The sequence below is a fragment of the Heteronotia binoei genome, chromosome 21 (assembly GCF_032191835.1).
Source record: "Heteronotia binoei isolate CCM8104 ecotype False Entrance Well chromosome 21, APGP_CSIRO_Hbin_v1, whole genome shotgun sequence".
Classification (NCBI taxonomy): domain Eukaryota; kingdom Metazoa; phylum Chordata; class Lepidosauria; order Squamata; family Gekkonidae; genus Heteronotia; species Heteronotia binoei.
Genome location: NC_083243.1, coordinates 162583546 through 162607539, shown reverse-complemented (window position 1 = coordinate 162607539; position 23994 = coordinate 162583546). Strand labels below are relative to the sequence as shown.

General features: G+C 42.8%; 1 protein-coding gene across 3 annotated transcripts in view; it reads right to left on the bottom strand.

Moving 5' to 3' along the window:
- Nucleotides 1-23994, bottom strand: part of C21H11orf24 (chromosome 21 C11orf24 homolog) — a 61598-nt gene that overhangs the window by 25389 nt on the left and 12215 nt on the right. Inside the window, exon 2 of one of the 3 annotated variants that reach the window (XM_060262120.1) lies at nucleotides 7080-7129. The exons of 1 other annotated variant lie outside the window; for it this stretch is intronic. The gene's annotated coding sequence lies outside the window, so the exon portion shown is untranslated. Of the gene's footprint in view, nucleotides 1-7079; nucleotides 7130-19606; nucleotides 19629-23994 lie in introns of those variants that run through there. One more of the 3 variants, XM_060262121.1, reaches the window with a different exon arrangement.

Here is a 23994-nt window from a genome sequence, read left to right as displayed (position 1 = left end):
CGTACCCATTCACTACTAAGAACTGAGAGGTCTTTGTAGAGCTATGCACACTGTTATTGTATCCATATTCTGCGAATGGCAAGAGTTCTACCCAGTTTGACTGCTGGTAGTTCACAAAACATCTTAAATATTGTTCTAATAACGCGTATGCCCTCTCCGTCTGTCCGTCTGTTTGAGGGTGATAAGCTGAACGTTCTATCCCAATCAAATTACAAAACTCTCGCCAGAAGTTGGCAATGAATTGTGGGCCCCGGTCACTAATTACCTTGTCCAGGAATGAGTGTAGTTTAACCACGTGTTGAAAGAACAACTGGGCTAACTTTTTAGCCGTGGGGACTTGAGTGCAAGGGATGAAATGAGCTTGTTTGGAAAACGTGTCCACTCTTACTAGAATTACCATTTTCCCTTGCGACATAGGTTGCTCCACAATAAAATCCTTTGAGATTACTGACCACGGTTGGGTAGCTGTCTCTAAAGGTTACAATAGTCGGGGGTGGTGGTGGTTCATTGGCTTCCTCCTCACTGAACACTCAGTTTAAGTCTCTATATTCCTTAGGGATCGACTGTACTTCCTCAATGGTTAAGCACAGTTTCTCGTTTCTAGGGGGTGGGTGGTCCCCAATCTCTGCTCCAATGGTGATGTTCACACCTTTTATCGGTAAAGTCTATGATTTGTTTCCTCTGCTTTATATTGGGCTCATGTTTGGCCAGCCAGCCCACCCTTAGTACAATGTCAAAAGAAGAAGAGGGGGCTCTCACAAATATTTCTGTAACCCAACGGTTTTCTATTCCCACTGGTACTTCTTGGGTTTGCTCGGTGCAGGGTTCCCCTCTCATTATAGTTCCATCCATCTGTTCAAACTGTATCGGGTGAGGTAAAGGGCTCTTATGGAGTCCCAAGGCTTCCACCAATTTGGGTGTAATTATGTCTCAAGTATATCCTGAGTCGAGCACTGCTCTAGCATGAATGAATCTCTTTAGTTTGGGGTTTAACAAAGTCAAAGGGACGAAAAATAAAGTTCCAGTTATTCTCACCCTTAGTGGTGCCATAGGTTCTGTGACCTGCTGCTCGGCACCTTTCAGTGCAGGTTGTCCCCGTTTCCCACCAGCTCGTCATCCCAGGACATTTCATTCAGCTCATCGATGATGATGGTTTCTTCTCCCAAAGAGGTTGTGGCGGCGGTGTTCCCTTTCACCGATTCTTTTGATCGACTTTCAGACTTTATTCGGTCAGCGTTGGAGAGTGGCTGGCTTCGTCGCTCCCCCAGCAGTATTGACCTTTTTCCCATCCGGTTTTGTCTCCAACTGAGACTCACCTCCCCCCTTACCCCCTTGCTGCTGTTGCCATTGTAGGGCCACTCGTTTCATGTTAGTTTCAACCTCTCCGGCTAGTTGTACCCACCCCACCAGCGTGGTGGGGCGTGCTTGCTGCAGTGCCTGATCCAGCACACTCGCGCTCAGGCCCCTCTGGAACTGCTCTATCTTCATTAGTTCGTTCCACCCACGGATTTTGGCCATGTTAGCTCGGAACTCGGTAGCGTACTCCCGCACGGACTTGGATCCCTGCTGTAGGTCTCGTAGGGTGGTGAGGGCCCTAGTTTCTTGTAGGGGGTCCTCATATTGGGTTAACAGGGGCTGGAGGAAAGCGGCCACTGTGTCCAACTCAGGGCTCCGGGTCTCGTACAGGCTTACATACCATCGTTTTGCAGCCCCCTTGAGTTTCGACCCCAGGTAATCCACTCTGCTGAATTCATCAGGGAAGGTGTTTCCCCAGTAGTGCATGAAGCTGTTGGCTTGAATGTAGAAGTATTCCACCTCTTCTGGATCTCCGTCAAAGGTGGCATCCAGTTCTCTCCCTCTCCCATAATCCAGAGGGATGAGGGGCAGCAGAGGTAGCGGTGCAACTGGCTGCCACACCGGAGGAGGTATTTGCCCTCCTCTTGGATCTGTTGGCTGCAGTGCTCTCTCTAGTTGCCTTTTCATCTCTTGCACCATGAAAGTAGCATTGGCTTGTATCTCATCTCTCAGGCATTTGGCCATCTCAGCCATCTTGTCTCTCAGCATCTGGAAGAGCCCCCTATCATCAGAATCGGTTCCCTCTTCCTCCTCGTCCGGGCATGGCTGATCTGGGTCACCTCCATCCTCCTCCTCCTCATCGGGTCTCGGTTCATCTTGACCACCTTCTCTCCCGGATCTCAAACCATCCTGGTTGCTCTCTTCTCCCACTCTCGCCTGCAGGGATGGTAGTGCCAGGATCGCTTCTCGCTGAGCCGGTGCCTCGTCCATCAGGGTGGTAGAGGTTCTGGGCACCCACACTTTAGGAGTGATAAAGAGTTGTTGGATATGTAGGGGAGACCCTCTCCCTGTGACTCGAGGCGCGTTGATAAAGTGCCACGGCGGGGTTCGCACACTGGCGCCTTCCCCGCTAGGCTCACCTCTTAGCCTATCCGGAGTGGTAGGGAATCTGCCATTGTCTGGAGTTCTTTCCGCCATACGGTTAGAAAGTTGCCAGTTCAGTTAAATTCCCAAGTAAGATTACTTCCAAAATGTCAAGCATTGATATTTCGAAATAAGCTTTCGTTTTAAATCAAAGACTTGTTTTATTGAAACTCCATGATTTGTTCCAAGGACAGAAACCTTGGAAGTAATGCTGGATACAAAGCTGAATAGTATCTTATAGACTACTTCAAAAGGCAGGGTTACAGATAACTTCAAAAGAATAACATAAAGATGCAAATGGGACTGAAGCTTCAAAGGCTACTCGCTACTATCTCTTTTATGACTAAGGAATGTTCACATCTCCATTTCTCACACATTCTCTGCTAGTTGATAAGACATGGCTGTGTGAATCTGGGGGAGAGGCTCTTAATACAAGGTTACTATAAACATCCTGGGAAGAGAGGGATTTATTATGCAGTCATCGGGGGGGGAAGGGAGAGAAAGAGGGGGTGAGAGAAGAAAGGTATGGAAGAATTCAGCAGTTAGAAATAGCATGCTTGTCAGCTACTCTGTAATCAAACAGTCTAGATTACAGGCCTTCCTGCAAAAGTCGTATATCTTCAGCAACGTATATATGCATTTCTATGCTTGTATACTTGAAGTTACTACAAAGCAGAAAAATTAAAATTCATACTGAAAGTTCTGAAGATCCAACTAGCATTAGAAAGGAAAGTAAATGTTTAAATACGTGATTAAATGTCAGGCAGAAACACAGCGACCAAAGCTAAGTACTTATTTCAGAATAGCAGCTTCTTTCAAAGGTGATAGCAACACAATGAAAACAAAAATCCAGAAGATTAGCTTTTCACAAGTTTTGCAAAGGAAAATAGAGCAACATGACTCTATCCCATGCTAAGGTGCAACAACGTGTATATTAGTTGGCATTAAGGAGAAGTTATCTGTTCTAATTCACTTTTGCTTTAATGTTTAGCTACAGGTATGTTGAATTAGTCTCCAGCTATTAAAATTAGACCTAGAATTAAAATCAGAATTAGAACTCGAAGTGAGTAGTGGCTCAGTTTGCACCAAATTATTCAGGACAGTGAAAACCAAGTACGACTGCAAAAAGCTCCAGGAGGATCTCTAGAAATTGATTGAGTGGGGCAGATGACACCCCTGCACCACCTCAAAATTTCTGGCTACAGGCCTGGTAAGGTGATATACATTAGGAAATAAAGTTCCAACTTCAAGTACAGCCTAATGGAGGGTTGAACTTACAGAAACTCAGAGGGGAAAAGATCTTGGGTTCATAGCAGATAGCTCAATTAAAGTGTCAACCCAGAGTGCTGCAGTGGTGAAAATGAGAAAAGGAACTGAAAACAAAATTGCCAATATTATAATACTCCTGTGAACACTGTGTACAGTTCTGGTCAGTTGCATCTCAAAAAGGATATTGCAAAGCTGAAAAAAGTACAGAAGAGTAAAAAGTACATCAAGTACATCAATGACTAGGGGGAAAAGCTGTGACTTTTCAGTTTAGGAAAGAGATGACCACAGGGGAGATACAACAGATGTTTATAAAATTATGCACGAGGTGGAGAGAATTGACAAAAATAACTTTTTATCCCTGTCCCAAAAACTAGAATTCAAGGGCATCCAATAAAGCTGATGGGCAGTAGATTCAGGATGGACAAAAGGAAATACTTCTTTACACAGTGAGTGATTGAAATGTTGAATTCTTTGCCAGAGGATGTAGCGATGGCCACAGGCACAGACAACTTAAAAGGGAATTAAGACAGATTCATGGGAGAGAGGTCTTATCAGTGGCTACTAGCCCTGGTGACAGAAGGTAACCCCCATGTCCAGAGGCACTAACCCTTTGATTACCATAGCCAGGAGGCTACATCAAGGGAAAGCCTATATGCCCTGCTGTTGGACTTCCAGAGGAACTGGTTGACCACTGTGTAAGATAGCATGCTGGACTAGATGGACTGCTGGTCTGATCCAGAAGGGCTTTTCTTATGTTCTTAGAATAAATGCACTCACAGATTCTGAAAGGAGACTTCATATCCAAAAGGTTAACAAAATGAGAACCTAATTAATGATGCACTTTGGCTGTTACCATTATTTTAAAAGTACTATTTGCACACATAAAGCTGGTGTGGTGCAGCAGTCAGAATGCTGGGCTACAGGTGGAGAGACATGGTTTTGAGCCTGCTGTGACTTGACTCTCCATAACATTCACTGGTAAATTCTGGGCTAGTCACATTTTCCCACTCTAACCTACTTCACAGGATGGTTGTGAAAATACAATGGGGAAGGAGGGACTCCCTGAGCTCTTTGGAGAAATGGCATTAGACTTAAACAAGCCATGTGTCTGTGCCTATCCCATCTAAAAAGATGTGCCATAGTTCAAACCATCACATTCTAACAACCCCAACCAACCTATTCTACTATTGACATTGATAAAGCCCATTGAAATAACTGGTATGCTTCAGTTTGACTGTTTAATAAAAGTGATGTATACAGACAATAATTGCGCCTATTTTTTTTCTGTTGACCCCCTACATACTAATGGAAACAGCACACACTATGGATAGCAGACCTCCTTGGCTGATGCAGGTGGCCAACTACCAGTAGTATAGGAAAGAAGGTGACCTTTGAAATGTCAGCACTAAAAGGATCAGATCAGTATCATTTAGACCTTACAAGGCAACAGAGGCTGTGAAGCCACAGTGCTGGGAGTGCAGCCCAAGCATATTACTCCCCAACACCATGTCAGTTTGGAAGCTGAGAAGTTGCTGGACATCACTGCCAATCCTGAAGATGGCAGCACTGCATATTTCAGTCCAAAGAAAATCAACAGAGTCCCCTTTGGTAGTATAAGCTGCTGACTCCAACTAAACAGCTTGTTGCTCCAGGAAGAAGTCAAGCGGGGCCTAGTTCCTGCTAGCAGGTCATCAATGCTGACAGTGCCAAGATCATTCACCCACACTAAATAGCCAAGAAAAAAGGATCTCTACATACTTCCTCATAGTACTGCAAGTTACCTGAATTTCTTTTCTCTCTGCTGATGGCACAGTACCTGAAGATGTGTGTGACACATCCTCAGGTCATCTGTAAGTACTGAAGGTTCCTGAGCAGCAGAAAGCTGAAGAAACATTCAGGACAGAAAAAGAACAGCCCTTGTTCCTTCCTGAGCACAATAGATACAACAAGAAAATGCCATCAATATGCTTCTTTTTGGAGCTTCTGACGAGCAGTAGCTCTGCTGTCATGTGAATACTCCTATGCATGCAGAAGATAGCCACTCATCCTGTATGCAGCAGCAGAAGAACCACATGGTCTTCTGACTTCTCATTATGCTCTTAATTTAGAATGGTAATCTACTTTGAACCACAAGAGAAAGGTGGGGTGTATTTTAATAAATTAATACTAACAACAAAAAAATAGCATATAACAACAAGTGAGACACTTTCCCAAAGTAAGGCAGAAATAAAGAACAGGTCCTTGGCCCCTTTCAGACATCTTGTGCAATCCATTTAGGTAGTCTGTTGCTAATGAATTTTATTTACTTTTTCATGCAAAGCTGTTTGCATATGGTTAGCAAAGTGTGGTTGAGCCATTCTTGAGGTAATCTGCTTTCTTCCATTTTCACCTTTTCCTCGTGTTTCTGAATCGCTATAGCACGCTGTTTAAAATGTCTGCAGCACTTCCAATAGCACTGCACTTCCTCTCCTGCCCTTCTTCATTGTATGATCCTCCTCAAACTTTTAAAAAATGTTCAGAGTTTTTGCAATCTGCTGTTGTAGTAGTGGCCATCTCAATGTATTTCAACAGGGCCAAGGCATCTCAATAGTGCCATTGTAGCACTAAAGTGCCATACTGGTCTAATGCTATAGCACACAATTTAGAATGTTTAAAAAGAGTGAGAAAGATTGCATGGCAAAAAAAGGCAGAGAAAAAAAGCACTGTTTGAAATGGCCAGATCACTTCAGAGATGGATCATTAACATAATGATAATCACGTTATCAGATGAAAACTTTGTCCCTGTATTGCTTTACTTGGAACCAGACCAACAATGGATAACATCTGGTTTAGAATGGTAATGTGCAAGGGGTTATTATCTCTAGAGCATAATAACTTCACCTCCAATTATATTCCCTCAACATCCCTAACTGTACCTTGCCCAAACCTACTCAAGGAACCTTAACTGGACATAGATTTGAACATGAAACTCCTTACACCCAAACTCAACATGGCAAGGCACACCAAATTTGAAGTTTAGGAACTTTTCATGTACACCTGAAAACACCTCATGAATACAACCAACATATTTAACAGACATACATGTATATATACACACATGTATATAGAATTAGCTGTGGCTCCCTGTTACAGATAGCCCCCATCAGATTTATGTTCATATGTGATAGTCCTTAACATGGGCTATTTTACCCTCCACTGCAGGCCTTCCCAACTAATCCTTCCCTGTTGAGAACATTTGTCGTCTCTCTAACCAAGCAGCAATTCCATCTGCAGCTCTTTCATTTTTTACCATCTTGGTAAAGTCTGTGTATACTTCAGAGAAGTGTGATATGTGGGATGGATAGAATAGACTTAACACACACAAATCTTACCACATCAGCATTTGTAAAAATATTCCCGCTTGTGAAAGGAACTATTGGTCCTGCAACAGAAAAACAAAGATCACAAGTCAGCCTTGCAAAAGCTATATTCTGAAAGCTTTCCATTGCTGCAGTACAAAATTTTTAAAAGGGTGTGTGTGTCACATTTTTTCAGCACAGTTAGAATGATACACTGAAGTCATTTTTACAAAAAGTGATCAACTATATTTGTAATGGACACTTTGTAATAGAGATGTGAAGTCCCGGAAAAAAACCAGAAAAATTCAGAAAACAAACGAACTGGACATATATTTGAACATGAAACTCCTCACACTCAAACTCAACATGGCAAGCCACACCAAATTTTTTCCATTTTTATTAGTTTATTAGTTTATGTGGAACAGACAAAAAAACCTCCACAAAAAAAACTTAGGTTTTTTCCCATTCTTTCCTGAAGCCTTTCTTTTTCGGAAAAATTGAAAAAAAGAAAAAAATTGATTATGGAACGTTTCATTTTAACATGATGAATAAAATATTTTAAGACAAGGTGTTCAAATATTTTCCAAATCATTTCTAAAAAAAATATGTATGGTATCAGATTATTCTAATTTCTGTGCACTGAGGACAAGCAAGTCCTAGGTCATGCCCATTCATTGAAACTTAGTCCTACACTCCCTTCTATGCACTTCTCCCCTCTTCAATTCTTTTTATGAGAATGAGTTTTTTATTTTTATTTAATACTGTGGAGAGGAAATATGAATAATTGTTACTTCTGGATTTTTAAAAGTTGTTTTGTGGAGGTTTTTTTGTCTGTTCCACATAAACTAATAAGCAGTTCAGGAGATTGTTGCTCCATTTGTTACAAATAAATATTATTTAAAAAGTAAATTCTGTTCATAATAATTGTTTGGATACCCTATATTTTAATATGCTAGTTGTGATTATTTCATGCCAAGTAAAATTATCCATAGTCATATTTTATGTTCCTAAAGTAACAGAATGGCTTTCAATCTGGAAAAGAAAAAAGAACTGCTAATGTAGTATTTTTTTCAATTTTTCCCACAAATTCCGGTGTTTTCCAGGAAAAAACCTAGGAGTTTTTCTGAGCTTCAAAATTTCCAGAAATTTTACATCTCTAGTTACTTTAAAGGTGTAATACCTTCTCTATCTCCAAGGAGTTTCATACAGGTTTGTGGGGGGATGGCATTTATCCATTATATCAAAAGACAACAAGTTATACAGGATTGCCTACCTATACTTCCCCAACCATTCAATATTGCAGGTATAGAATTCTGAAGCATAAAGCATGTGAGAGAAGTGGTATTTCGAAGTATATAACCATTGCTCAAAGTTGTACCTTCTCAATACCTTCCTGCATATTCTGGCTAGTACCATTTAGACCTTAGTGCTTTTCAGTAGAAGGTAGGTTTGCCAATCCCCAGGTCCCAGCAGGGGTTCTTCCGCTTTCTCAGGCTCCTTCCCGCCCCCAGTCAGCTGGCCGGCTGGGGGAAGCCCCGCCCCCACAGCCACCATGTGACTTTCCACCTCCGGAGGCTTCAGTCTCCGATTGGAAAGGCTTCCTCTTGGAATGGTGTGTCAATGTTACTTTGAAGAAGTTGGCAGCAACTCGTGAGTAGAGATGCCAATCCCTCGCTTCAGAGTCGCCAGAAACCACTGTAGGGGCGGAGGAGAGAAAATGTTTACTGGGCATTATTCCCTATGTGGAGATCGATTCTCATAGGGTATAATGGGGAATTGATCTGGAGGTATCAGGGGATCTGGAGGGCTGTTTTTTGAGGTAGAGGCATCACATTTTCAGTATAGCATCTAGTGCCTCTCTCCAAAAGTTTCAAAAAGATTGGACCAGGGGGTCCAATTCTATGAGCCCCAAAAGAAGGTGCCCCTATCCTTCATTATTTCCTATGGAAGGAAGGCATTTAAAAAGGTGTGCTGTCCCTTTAAATGTGATGGCCAGAACTCCCTTGGAGTTCAATTATGCTTGTCACACCCTTGCTCCTGGCTCCACACCAATGCCTCCTGGCTCCACCCCCAAAGTCCCCAGATATTTCTTGAATTGGGCTTGGCAACTCTAGTAGAAGGCCTTGCAGAAGTATTCACTGACCCTTAGTCTATAAGAGCACAAGGTGAAAGTTCTCAAAACCACCTGTTTCATAGAGCTGCCCGAGATGACAAACTCAGCATCTGAGGAAACAAAACAAGCAACAGCCTCTGGTTTAGATGATCAGAGCAGGTTATGCAGCCAAGAAATCCAGCAGTTCCTTGGGCAGCACAATTACAAGTGTTCCAACACTCTGAAGAGGCTTACTTTGCTCTTGGCTGGTAACATGAGATGAGGTAACAGGCACGGCTTATGTCTACCATCCCCACTCAAACCCATGCTACTGGCTGAGCCCTAAGTGTCCTGGGCAGCCCAGCAGAGACTTGGTTTTTTCCTAGCCACACAAGAAGAGATAGGCAGGCAGGAAGCACCTCTGTTTGCCGCCTAACCCCAATACTGCAATAAGCCAGGGCTGAAGCAAGTCTCATAGTGTTGCTTGGGACACAAAAATATCTTGAACCAGTTCATTCCTGTCTTTCTGTGCCTTGTTGCTTTTCCCACCCCTTTCCAGGCAAGTTCACTTCCAGTATAGACCTAAGCTCAAATGCTTCGTAACAATGGAATGCAGCAAGGAACAGCAAGGGAGTCAGGTCCCCTAACTTGCACATCTCATTTTATGTTAGTATAATAGACAGCTCCCTCTCCAGCTGCTTCACAAAATAGCACATACTCTATCTAAGGACAATATTTGAAGCATGTTGTAAGCTACTGAAATTACCCACTTTGAAAGCACCCTTTTAAGCCTCTTTCATAGAGACAGGAACAGCACTCCTACTGCAGGGCAACACAGTACAACCCAAATTGCAAGATTGCCCTACACTTCATGCCGTTTGTTGAGTATGCCAGCTTCAAAGCTGTCTCTCGGTGTTCCTTTTAAAGGCCTGCTGAATTATAATTATTATTTGTTGTTAGAGGGCTTTTAACATCCTTCCTGAATACTCCTAAAATGACTGGATAGCTTTTGCTGTGGCCAACTGCATTAAGGCTAATTTGCTATAGTTACAACTACAGCTTCATACGTTTGAAAGCATCCCACTGCACAGGCAAGTAGCTGGGTGAATTTTTAAATAAGACATGTTAGAAATTCCTTCCTTTTATTGTACCAAACCAAAAGAGCCAATGAAAATTGTAACTTTTCTTATATTGAGCATTCTGCATTTAAGGACTGGGTATGCTTTTAACGCACATTAGACTTCAACATTCCATGTATCTCATGTGGTTCTTCCCCATGCTGGTCACTAGACATTCAGGAAGGGAGTCTGAAGAACTGAGACAAACTGATGTGATGAAAGATTAAGTTTCAGAACTACTGGGCAAATTAAAAACCAGTCAGAGGGCACACAACTAAGGATTCTTAAAGAAATCAAATATGAAACTGTTGATCGACTAACCAGTATACTTGTCATCTGTACCAGAGGACTGGAGGATAGTAATTCCACAAATTTTTAAAAATGGGTCCAGAAGGGTCAGTTAGTCTAATGTCTATCCCAGGTTATTAATAAACACTAATCAAAGATAGAATTATTAGGTACATAGAGGAACAAAGTCTGTTGAGGGAAAATCAGCAAGGCTTCTACAAAGGAAAGTCCTGCCTCGCCAATTTTTGGGAGTTCTTGAGAAAGTGAACAAGCATGTAGATAATGTTGACACAGTAGATGTTATATACTCGGACTTCCAAAAGCCTTTTTATATAGTACCTCAGAAGGGCTCCTGCATAAGTTTTTCAATCAGTGGATATGACAACAGGTTCTCTTATAGACTAAAAATTGGCTCAACAAATGGAAGCTGAGGGTGGGAATAAATGCACTGTTCTTTCAGTGAAGGTAAATGAGCAGTGGGGTTCCACAAAGATCAGTAGTGGGGTCCAGGGCTGGGTTCAGGGCATCTGGCACCCAAGGTGAGGCCCTGCTCCTCCACCTTTCCTCCCCCCACTCTCACAACCGATGAGGGCAAGCACCACAGCAGCTCCTGTGCCTCAGAGTGCATGTACTCCCCAGCCACCATCACTCAGCCTCCTGGATGCTTCCGGAAGCTTCCAGACCCAAGAGGCAGTGAAATGGTGGCCAGATTGTTTGTGCACTCTGAAGCGCAGGAGCCATGCCATTCTCACCTATTCCCCTTGCCAAGAAGGCAAGGGTGGGGGAAGGCCCAAATCAGCACCCCCCCCCCCAAGAGCCATGCCCTAGTGGACAGGCTGGCCATGGTGGGGTCCATTCTATTTAATGTGTTCATAACTGATCTGGAAGTGGGAGTGAACAGTGTAGGAGTCCAGTTTGCAGATAATAAAAAATTATTCAGGATGGTGAAAACCAAAGCCAACTGTGAAGAGCTCCATGAGAATCACTCTAAATTGGACAACAACATGGCAAAAGAAGTTCAGTGTTTGCGATGTGGTCTGAAATTGTTGAAACAGAGGGTCATTATTTATTTATTTATCTATCTTATACTCCACCCTACCCCACAAGTGGGCTCAGGGCATCTGACAACATAGTAAAATCACAATAAAACCAATAAAATCCAACAATTTAAATAATTTAATAAAGACAATACTAAAATAGTAATATTTTAATACTAAAATAAGACAACACTAAAATACTAATGACCCAAATCTCCTTCTGTATTTTACAGGCAGTGGCAAGTAGCCTGAATCATAATAAGTTTTTTTGTCAGATGGTGATGGTACCCTGTTGTACAGCAGTGCCCTATAAGTAGTAAGCAGCACCTGGGCACTGGACAAGAACCAGAAAGCAGGAGAAGCCAAGATGGTTCAACACCTGCTGCCTCACCCAAAGGCCTGGTGGAACAGTTCCATCTTACAGGTCTGCAGAATTGTTATAGCACTTGCAGGGCCCTGATCTCAAGTGGAAGCATGTTCCATGAGGCCAAGGCCAGGTCCAGAAAGGTCCTGGCCCTGACTGAGGCTAAGTGGACATCTCTCAGGCTGGGGATTACCATGAGATGTTGGTCTACAGAATGCAAGACTCTCTGGGGCACATATGGAGAGAGGCAGTCCCACAGATATGCTGGTCCCAGGCCAGATAGGGTTTTAAAAGTCAGCACCAGGATCTTTAACCAGATTCAGTACTCTATTGGCAGTCAGTGCAGTTGGCTGAGCACCAGCTAAATGTGTACCCACAGAGGAGTCACAGTCAGCAGGTGCACCACCGCATTCTGCACTAGCAGCAGTTTTCAGATAAGGTTCAAGGGTAGCCCTGTGTAAAGTGAGTTACAGTAATCCAGCCTGGAAGTGACCATTGCATGGATCACTGTAGCTAACTCCTGGATGGTGAGATAGGGAAACAGTTGCCTGATGAGGCAGAAATGGTAAAAAGCCAATCTGGCAACTGAGGTGATCTGGGCCTTCACAGAAAGTGAGATATCCAGGATCATCCGTAGACTCTTCAGCCTTGGTGCTGGTACCAACAGCAACCCACCAAGCATTGGGAGCTGGATGCCCAATCCCACATCTCCATGACTCAGACACAGGACCTCTGTCTTTGTTGTATTTAATTTCAGTTGACTCTGCTGTAGCCACCCAGCCATGGCTCTTAATGCCATCCAAAATATCTGGGGTGAAGTTCAGCCGGCCACCCATCAATAGCTAAAGCTGGGTGTCATCAGCATGCTGATAGCAACTCAACCCCAAACCAGGGGGAGCATATAGATGTTAAATAATATTGAAGAGAGGACTGAACCCTGAAGCACACTGCATTTGAGTGAGTATCATGGGGATATCCTCTCCCTGAGCACCATCCTCTGTCTCTGATCCTGGAGAAAGGAGGAAAGCCACTGAAAAGCAGTCCTCGCATCCCTATGTCAGTGAGGCAGTGGGTCAACAGCTCATAGTTGACCGTGCTGAATGCTGCTGTCAGATCTAACAGCAACAACAGCACTGACCCGCCTCAATCGAAGTGTCTCTGGAGGTCATCTGTGCTGGGGATTATCAATGTGCAGCTGCAGTACAAAAGGGAAACTCCGTGCTGGGGATTATCAGGAAAGTGACTGAAAATAAAAATGCAAACATTATAATGCCCCTTTACAGATCTATGCTGAAGTCTTATTTGGAATACAGTGTGCATTTTTGGACACCATATCTCAAAAAGGCCTTTGAAGAGCTGGAAGGAGTACAGAATAGGGTAACCATAGAATCATAGAGTTGGAGGGGACCTCCAGGGTCATCTAGTCCAATCCCCTGCACAATGCAGGAAATTCACAAATACCTCCCCCTAACTTCACAGGATCCACATTGCTGTCAGATGGCCATCTAGCCTCTGTTTAAAAACCTTCAAGGAAGGTGACCCCACCCCCTCCTGAGGAAGTCTGTCCGACTGCTCTAACGATAACAAAGTTCTTTCTGATGTTTATCTGAAAACTTTTGTTTTAATTTCAACCCGTTGGTTCTGGTCTGACTTTCTGGGGCAACAGAAAACAATTCTGCACCATCCTCTATATGACAGCCCTTCAAGTACTTGATGATGGTGATCATATCACCTCTCAGTCACCTCCTCTCCAGGCTAAATATACCCAGCTCCCTCAACCTTTCTTCATAGTGCTTGTCTCCAGTCCCATCATCATCTTCATCACCCTCCTCTGGACCCGCTCCAGCTTGCTTATATCCTTCTTAAAATGTGGTGCCCAAAACTGAACACAATACTCCAGGTGAGGTCTTACCAGAGCAGAGTAAAGCGATACCATCACATCACGTGATCTGGACACTATACTTCTGTTGATACAGTCCAAAATTGCATTTGCCTTTTTAGCCACCACATCATACTGTCGACTCATGTTCAGTGTATGGTCCACTAAGACCCCTAGATCCTTTTCACACATACTACTGCCAAGACAAGTCTCTCTCATCCTATAACTATGCATTGGATTTTTCCTACCTAAATGCAGAACTTTACATTTATCCCTGTTAAAATTCATTTTATTAGTTATCAAGATGATTAAGGGGTCTTCTGTGGAGACTGAAGAATTCCTTGTGATGAAAGACTGAAGAATTTGGGACATCACAGTTTACCCTGGGGTGGAGGGTGGGGGGAAGAGAGAGGTTTATACAATTATGCATACGGCACAGAGAGTGAATGGAGAACTATTTGCTCCTTCTCCTGTAATAGTAGAACTCAAGCGCACACAATGAAGTTGATGAGCAGTAGATTCAGAATGCACAAAATCACTTGATGAGTGGTTAAAATGACAGAGTACGTAGAATTGGTCACAAGCACAGATGACCTTAAAAGGGGATTAGGCAGATTCATGTAGAATAGGCCTTTCAGCCATGGTGACTAAAGTGGACTTCCACAATCCCAAAGTAGTAAATTTCTGAATACCAGAGCTGTGAGGCAACATCACAGGAAGACCTTGGCCTCTATGCCCTCTCATGGACCCTCCATAGCAAACAGATCTGAAGCAGAAGGGCTGTTCTTATGTTCTTTCTGATCTCTAATCAAACACATTATATGCACATGGCAAGTACAGAACCTGGGCAGACTGTAGTTTGTTCTCCAGTGCTCATGCTTGGCATGTCAACAGTTTTTCCACATGAACGCACTGAGCACATAGCATGGAACACTGCTAAGCAGACAGTTTAAATGTGCTGTATAATAAAAACAAAGTTCTTGGCTAAAAGACTTAAATGTTAGAATAAGAGTGAACAATGAAACAGATCTCCCATGTTAGCTCCTCAGATCTCCTGACATTATTTATGTTATGCATTGCAGCTATGAGAACACCATAAACTGGGCTAGAGTCATGGTTCTGGGAAAGTGGGGTAAGCTGTTCCTCTCCTCATTACTATTTCCCTGATCTCTCCCCATTCTCTGGAAGTACTGTATTCACCCCAAAGACAGACAACCCTGAATATGAGTTTGGCAGGGGTGGGTGGGTTATGTTATGTTATACACAAAAAAATTATTATTGTATATAACTAACCTGTGAATCTAAGATTCTCCTGCATACAAGTTTTTCTTCCTGGTGGTACACTTGTAAAAACCCTGAATCTTCCTCTTGGGTAAATACAGTATTTGCTCTGTTGGGGAAAACACACAAATTTTGCTTCTTTTTAAACATTTTGTTTGTAGACTGTGTCACAAAAAGAAGGCTCGGGTTCAAATAGTAGACTTCAAAATTAAAGAAGAACTACAACTGAGGAAAAGACCTGAAGGTATAAATAGACATGTCGGCATTCCCAGGTCCAACCTGGAAATGTCACCGCCATTATGTACACTTAATGTGGGTAGTTTAAAAATGCTGCGAGCCCCCTTCCCCACAGCTGTTTCAGCACTTGAAAAGGAATATGGGAGGAGAAAGTGCTCGGCCATACTGCAAGCAGCATTTTTAGGTCACCTGCGTTAAGCTCTAAAATTATGGCAGCATCCCAAGTCAGACCCCAGGAGGCACTGTTATATCTAGCTGTGCTCTCAGAAGAAGAGGAAGACCTAGAAAAGCTATTTTCTTATTGGCTAAAAGCGGTTTGGAAATTAAAGAAGATTGGTTATTGTTTGGCTGGCTTGTGGTTGGTTGGGGAGGCAAACAGAAGGTCTGACTGGTGGGAAGTTCAAAGAAATTCTATGATTGTCAAGACAGAGAAGTGCAGTAAAAAAGTTGGAAAAAAGATCTGGAAAAGAAATTAGCTGATGAAAAACTATATGGCTTATATATTCATTTATTCACTTATTTGTACTTTGCCCTCTTACCTACTGGGAGCCAATGGATGAGTTGGCACAGATTACTCTTGCCAATAATTGGAGCCCATTGACTTTTAAGGTGCAGGAAGAGTTGTTGAGGCTTGGCTGTTGCTTTCACCTGCCCACCAGTGGCCCACTAGGAAGTTTCCCCCATAAACTAAATAGATGGTCTTGCTCCTGTTCAAAATGCTGTAAGGTAGGTTAGGATGAAAGTATCTGACTGGCCCAATGTCATCAAGCAGATTTCTATGGCAGAGTGAGAACTGGAACTTGGGTCTCCCAGATCTGACACTCTAAACTGCCCTGGCTCTCAAATGTATCCGAGATATTAAAGAATGCATATAGGATTTCTACATTGGAATATAGAATTCTTAGTGACAACAATTATAGTTTAAATTTAGAGATGAATTTCTTCTTTGTTTTCCTTTATTAGGTTTTTTTGTAAGTTAAAATCTGTATAATTATTTAAATCACCAGTATTACACTGAATCAATTTCTATGCCCAAGAAATCAGTGACTTCAGTTTAACATACTAAATAATTGATTCTGAAAGTATGCTTGAGATAAGGAAGAAAAAAAAATGTCGAAGAAGTGGAAGCTGCTATGGACAAACCACTTGAGCTGCTCCAGAATAAAGTCAAAGAAGGAACAGAGTTAATTGTTCATGTTTAGAAAGCTGTATTTTTAAAAAATGCTAATTTCTCTTTTTCATAACAACTTGCTTTTGCAGTTAGCGTAAGTATCACACCTGCGGATCAAGACATCTGTTACATACAAACGTTGGCTTTTTTAAAGCTTCGTTGTTTTATATTCTTGAGTATTAGTTAACTGGGCCCACATCTCACTTTCTACCTGTAAGTGGGTAGTTCCAATGGCAGCTAGGAAAGAGAGAATTTAATAATTTCCTCCCTCTCACTGCAGACACCTACAATGCACTCAGTGTTGTTCCTAGGGTGGGGAATGCCCCCTCCAAGGACAAATTTTCACAAAGTGCAGGAGGCTACAGCAGAAAGGAGAAGACACAGAAATTCTAATCTGTGAGCAAACCTCCTCTTGCGAGGTGAGCAAACCTAATTATTTAACACTTTTGCTTACGGAACTTTATAGCAAAGACAGACTTAACAATGATTGTTGATTGTTCAAAAGAAAAAGGCTTCATACATTGCTAGGAATTATTATCCTAGCACTGCATTATAATGTGTGTATCACAGTACAGAAATACCTTGGCTTCTGCAAAGCAGGCTCACAGATACAAACACCAGATGTGTGGAGGAGGATAGAGACTATTTTGAATAGAAGGGCAGGAAAAATTGTTTCATAGACATTGTTCAGGAAAAAGAAAGCTCTGTTACTTGAGGGAATGCTCTTTCACGCTGGTAAATAATTCTGGTCATTGGTCTCATCCCAGAAAAAGAAGTAGTAGTAGTTTTGCATGAGGCGATATGACTCTACCTTGGAACCAAATGTGCCAATACAACAAAATTTTCAACACATTAAGAGCTTGCATTTGGCTTCCAAGTAACATTTGCCTTTTCCCACAAGCACATACACACCCTGACATGGTTCACCTGTAACAAGTCATAGTCTGACATTAGGGGAACAAGACTCATGGGATATTTAGGCTGATGAAGGACATGATTGCTCTCTAAGGATTCGAAAAGCTGTCACTTAGAGGAAGGCAGAGAGTGTTCCTGTTGGCAGCAGAGAATAGGGCTCACAATGATGGGTTTAAATTATGGGTGGAATGGTACTTGGTGGATATTAGCAAATACATTTACAGTAAGAGTAGTTCGGTAGTGGAACGAGCTGCCTAGGGAGGTGGTGAGCTCCCCCTCACTGTCAGCCTTCAAGTTGTGGCTGGATGAACACTTGTCAGGAATGTTTAGGCTGATCCTGCATTGGATGGGGATTGGACTAGATATTATTATTATTATTAGTTTATTTATATTCTGCCCATCCCCCCGCTTGGGGGCTCAGATAGCCTGTATGGCCCCTTCAAACCCTATGATTCTAACTCTCCCCTTCAAACCAGAATTTGGAAAGAGGAGAACAAACTATATTTTTGTGGTTCAAATGTAACCACAAACTATCATTACACATCAAAGCAGAAGTTTTTCATCAAGTCATGTGCAAAGGGAAGACAGAAAGAGTACACAAGACGGGGGATCCCTCTACCTCAGCCTTGTAATGTTAAACCACAGTTCTTTTTGTGCTAGTTTGTCTGCTTAAAATTGTCCCAAAGTTGATGATCAGATTGCAAACAATGCCCTTTAAATACACAAATCTTTCTACTAAGGCTGTCATCCCATTAAAGTAAAACTTTGTTAATTGGCCTTTAGAATTTTAAGCTGCTTCCACACAGAGGTTTTACTCCAACACCCCCCCACCACCATTTGTAGCAATAATGTCAAGTAACTGTTAATGTGCATTTCCCCCAGTTCTGCTGCAGTTTCCCAAGCCTGCACAATACTATTCTTTCCCGAAAGATCATACTCAAAGAGGCTTTGGTAAGAGTGGAAGAAAGGTATGAATTTCTACACCTCTTCACCCACATTCAGCACCAATCATGGCAGCTATCCCCAGGCCCATAGCCATGGAGGGCCCAGGGGGCACGGCCCCTCCACCCAACCCCCTTGGACCTTTATGGCCCCTCCTTTCCCCGGCCCCTGCTCTCCCCGCCGCCACTTTTCTCCCCGTGGCTCTTGCGGCCCTGCCCCCCTCCGTGTGGCACCTCTGACTCCCTCCCTCCCACCCAGCCACCCACCAAGTGAAAGAGTAAAGAGCAGGCTCCTGGGGCTCTTGCAAGGCACCCCCCGCCGATCATGTGATCGGCTGGAAAAGCCGCACTGAAGCTGGTAGTTCCTACGCCGGCTTCCCGGCACGATTAGCAAGTTCAGTGCTGGCCACTCCATTGCTGAACTTGCTGATCACAACAGAAAGCTGGTGTAGATACTGCCAGCTTTGGAGCGGCTTTTCCAGCCGATCATGTGATCAGCAGGAGGAGCACCATGCAAGTGCCCCAGGAGCTCACACTTTACTCTTTTGCCTGGTGGGTGAGTGGGTGGCTGGGTGGGAGGAAGGGGGAAGTGCCGCATGGAGGGGGGCTGGGGGTGCCAGAGCCACGGGGGGTGGGAGTGGCAGCGGAGAGAGTGGGGGCTGCCAGAGGGGGGACCTTCCATCCAAAAACTTTTTCCATGGGCCCCCCCAACCAGAATTTTCTGGCTACAGGCCTGGCTATCCCCCCTCTCCAATAACTGGCGGTGTTTTTACTTTCATTTTACAAAGTTTTTATTTTACAAAGTTAGCACAAAGCCCATTGGTGGCAAAGGGAGAGAAATGGTGGATGCAAAGAGAAAAGCATGGAGCATATCCCGTGAGAAGGTTCAATCTCTGTTGCTGCTGCAAATTCCTGCAACAGAAATTCTGAAGCTAAAAGTACACTGTGACTGTATCCAGATGTTAGAAATGTGTCTAGTCAGCATGGTGTAATGTTCAGAATGTTAGTCTAGGATCTGGGAGACCCAGATTCAAAACCCCATTCTGTAATGGAATCTTGTTGGGTAACCTTATGCCAGTCACACTCTCAGCTTAACCTACCTCACAGTGTTGTTTTAATGATAATATGGAAGAGGGAAGAATGTTTGCAAGTCACTTTGGATCCCCACTGGGGAGAAAAGTTGGGCATAAATGAAGTAAACAAATAAGAATTTATTTGGAATATGAATGAGACTCACATATGTGGGCTTATGAGATCCATCTCCCTTTGCAGGCAGAGAGATGATCCAAAAGCTTCTCCATTTCAGAAGCTTTCAGTCCTACTCCAGTTTATTGCTATGCCTGAACTTGGGTATCTTAACCAATAGGGGAGGTTGGTCTTTCCTGGTAACTAGAATTCCAAACTACATTTTAATCCTGGTTTAGATTCTTGGTTACTGTAAAGTTGTCTAGGGTGAATGCTTCATTATCACTTTCGGCCAAAGCCTTGCTGCAGTAGGATATGAAGCCACAATGTGTATAATAGGACTGAAGTATTTCTGCAGTTTGTGCTACATTCCTAGCAGATGCCTATTGATTTTTTTAAAAATCTTAACTTTTTAAAAAGTGTAATCCTTTAAAAAAAAAAAAACTAAGATGTTCAAGTTTGGTGCAGCCTAAGAAGCACAAACCTTGAGAAGTAATATTAATTACAACTACTTTTTCTGATGCAGGGCTATTTTAAGGATTACCAAGGTATCCAGCTTGCTGGGGATAAAGTGTAGATGACTGGGGAAGGCAATGGCAAACCACCCCATAAAAAGTCTGCCAAAAAAACGTAATGATGTGACATCACCCTATGGGTCGGTAACAACTCAGTGCTTACACGGGAGATTAGCATTACCATTTTAAGGTAGCATATATAACACACTTTGTACATTTGATTGCTCCGTAGCCTACATAAATGTTAATTATTTAACAGTTTACTATTTCACACCAAATTAAAATTGTTTGAGGTCCTGGCACCCTTTAAGCATCTTCTTTAAAAGCAAATTTCACTGATGTTAAATAGAAACAAATTTCCCAAATAGAAGGCTGGATCCAACCAACTTTTCCACCAGTGAAAATAGGAGGTAGTGCCTGCAGACTACCAAAAAGGCTACACCAGGAATCCTTGGGCCTTCATAGATATAAGTCCGGTGGGATGGGGGCTATAATAACAAAGGGCATATGACAAACTTGAGCACCAGCCAACCATTTTACAGGCAATGCGGACGTTACCATGATTTAAGATACTGGTAATGTAAGAACATTTAGAACATAATGCACATTTTCATGCTACCTGCCCCACTCTTCCATGGTTGTTTCAGGCATACGGTTCTGTGCTATCCATAGTTAACATTAAACAGAACCCCTTTTCATTGGGGTTCACTAGACCACATGACACCCTCAGTTCAAACTCCCATTACAAGGATACCCCAGCTTACTAGACCATAGGGATGGGCACGAACTGAACCATGAATCATGATTCGTGCTAAAAATGGCTGATTTGTGGTTCATTCTGAACTAGTTCATCTGATCCCACCTGAACACAAAAATGAACCAGCCTTTTTTTCTTGGTATGTCGTCTGGTTCGTGTTTGGTTTGTTTTTCCAGACAGCCTGGCATGATTTCCCAGTCCCCTGCCTTCTGGTCAGTTTCCAGTGAAACTGACTAGACACCACAGCTCTATTTCCCCACCCCCTGCAGCTTCTAGTCAGTTTTCAGTGAAACTGACTAGAAGATGCAGCTCCTCTTTACTTAACCCCCTGTGGCTTCTAGTCAGTTTCACTGAAAGCTGACCAGAAGGCAGGGGGCTGGGGAGAGTGGAGCTGCCACTACTAATCTCTTTCACTCCCCTCCAAGCTTCCTTTCCTTTCCTTTCCCCAGCTTGACATACTCCTAAGAGAGCAGTTTACTGGGGCACCTACTTTGGGAGGCTGTAGCTCAGCCCCACCCCCCAATCCAATTTGCAGCAAACTTGGAGAGCAGGTAGAAGAGAGTCCGTTGAAGAGTTTGCTGCAAGTCTGGTATCTCTAGCTCACTTGGGGGCCATTCTACACCTTCCCAAACCAAATGAACCAATGAATCATGAATCATTTGGGAAACTGAAAAAAACAAGAACGAAACCAAACTACTGAACTGGGCAACCCAACGAACCATGAAATGAACCACCATTTTCACATTCCATGCCCATCCCTAGACCATATGCTATATTGTGATTAAAGAAGACCATGCACAGGAATAAAATAATCCACATAAGAGAAGTAGCACTTTAATTAGTGACACACTTAGCTGCCTATCCAATAATATTACTACAGCACTACACCTGTAGGTCCAGAAATCCAGAAGCCATTTTTACATTTACAAGGGATTACTGCAAAACTTCAGTATCAGAGCACTGTCAACACAATGTAAATATCCAAACTCCCCACCCCTAAACACATATACACTCAGCTGACAATTTGGAATTTACCTGTCAAAAGGCCTATAGGAGTGTAGTACCAATTTGCAGAGAAACTGAATTTTGAAAAACGTGATTATATTATAAGACCAAGGAAATATATGGCAAAAATCTAATGAAGATTACATTTTTCAGTTTAAGAGGCCTTTAAGCCATTTAAATAACCAGAATTCAGGACTGAATGCAATTTATTCAAGGATTCCACAGAGATGAAAATATGTCATAGGCCTTAAAAGGAATGTAGTAAGCAGCTGCAAGAAGATATGTAACCTTTCCTCTTTACTACATGCAACTCTGAGCTAAATACTGTCTGTAGCAAAATGGTAATATTTGTGTCCCACCCATCCTTTGTAAAAGTTCAGAATGGCGATTTTTCAGCACCCCCCATGAATTACAGTAAGTGGAGCAATAATTAGCCCAAGACAGCTTTATAGTTAAGCAGGAAGTTGAAATTAAGTTCCCATGTCCAAGGCTAATACTTCAGTCGTTGTCCTTCATGCATCACTTGATGTGCAGTGTGCCCAACAGGAATGGGAGGTTCTTCCTTTACCTGCTTCTTCTCCAACACATGCTTCCCAACTGAGAGCAATGTACATGAGGAGCTACATCTTGTAAGTTATACATTCTTCTTTGGAGTACCACACACTGTGTCACAACCCACAAGAAGAAGATATTGGATTTATATCCCGCCCTCCACTCCGAAGAGTCTCAGAGCGGCTCACAATCTCCTTTACCTTCCTTCCCCACAACAGACACCCTGTGAGGTGGGTGGGGCTGGAGAGGGCTCTCACAGCAGCTGCCCTTTCAAGGACAACCTCTGCCAGAGCTAAGGCTGACCCAAGGCCAAGCTAGCAGGTGCAAGTGGAGGAATGGGGAATCAGACCCGGTTCTCCCAGATAAGAGTCCGCACACTTAACCACTACACCAAACTGGCTCTTGTAGCCAAGCCACATGCTACAAGAAAATGCATGCCACTAGTAACAAGTAAGAACATGATTTTCAATGTCTGAAGACATTCCGAATTCTTTGAAGTCTGAAATGAAGTGTGAATATAGACAAATTAAGTCTATTAATCTTTTAACAAGGAAAAGTTTGTACACCCTAATATAACTTTAGAAACATGCCATTTTGTGAACTGAACCAATAAATAATATAGATGTGCGTGCCTCTCATTTAGAACAGGATACACTCGCTTTAAAAACTCCTGAATCTAATACACACTTTAGGGGGTTTAGACAATTTCAAAGGAAAGTGATATAATTAAAAAGGGAGGGAGGCTCAAAATCCCAACAAACACCCTTAGCTTGAAAGTGCTTAAGAAAGTAACATGCATTCATCTGAGATTAACCTGTATCCCCCTCGCCCCCCACACTCACTGAACCAGGCCAATATATTTGCAGTTATGTTTCAGGAATGCCTCCAACCACAACATAAAGATTTCAAGAGATAAAGAGTCCCTTAGTAAGCCATTCTTAAGGCTAATTGTCCTCACTATTCAAAGTTCTTCTTAAATTAAAGCTATGACATTGAAAGAGAGCCAAAAAGCACTGAGTACAATCTCCTGTAATATACCAGTACTGCATCCTACAGATCAATTCATGTAAGTCATGCCTAAAAGTATTACTGTGTCTGGCAGAAAGATAGCTGCTGAATGAACATCTCCAGATGACTCAAAAGTAAGCAAGCCAAGCCACATGCTACAAGAAAAGAAAAGCTGATCCACTGCATTGAAAAATGCTGGATGGCAGTCAGGTTTGGTGGGTGGGTAATATAAGTGAAGTAGCCTAGAGGCAGATAGGCAGATTTCAAGTTGGGAAGCAGATAGTAATTCCGCCTTATCAGATAAAGAGACTAACATGGATAATTCCAGGGCTATTTTTGTAGCAGGAACTCCTTTGCATATTAGGCCACACCCCGATGTAGCCAATCCTCCTGGAGCTTACAGTAGGCCCTGAACTAAGAGCCCTGTAAGTTCTTGGAGGATTGGCTACATAAGGGTGTTTGCCCTAATATGCAAAGGAGTTCCTGCTACAAAAAAAGCCCTGGATAATTCCATTCTTTCCTGTTTCTATAAGGGCCACTTTACATGTCAAAAGCAGGCTTCCTTGCCATAATTTTCAGTCTGAATTCCAGATGTACACAACT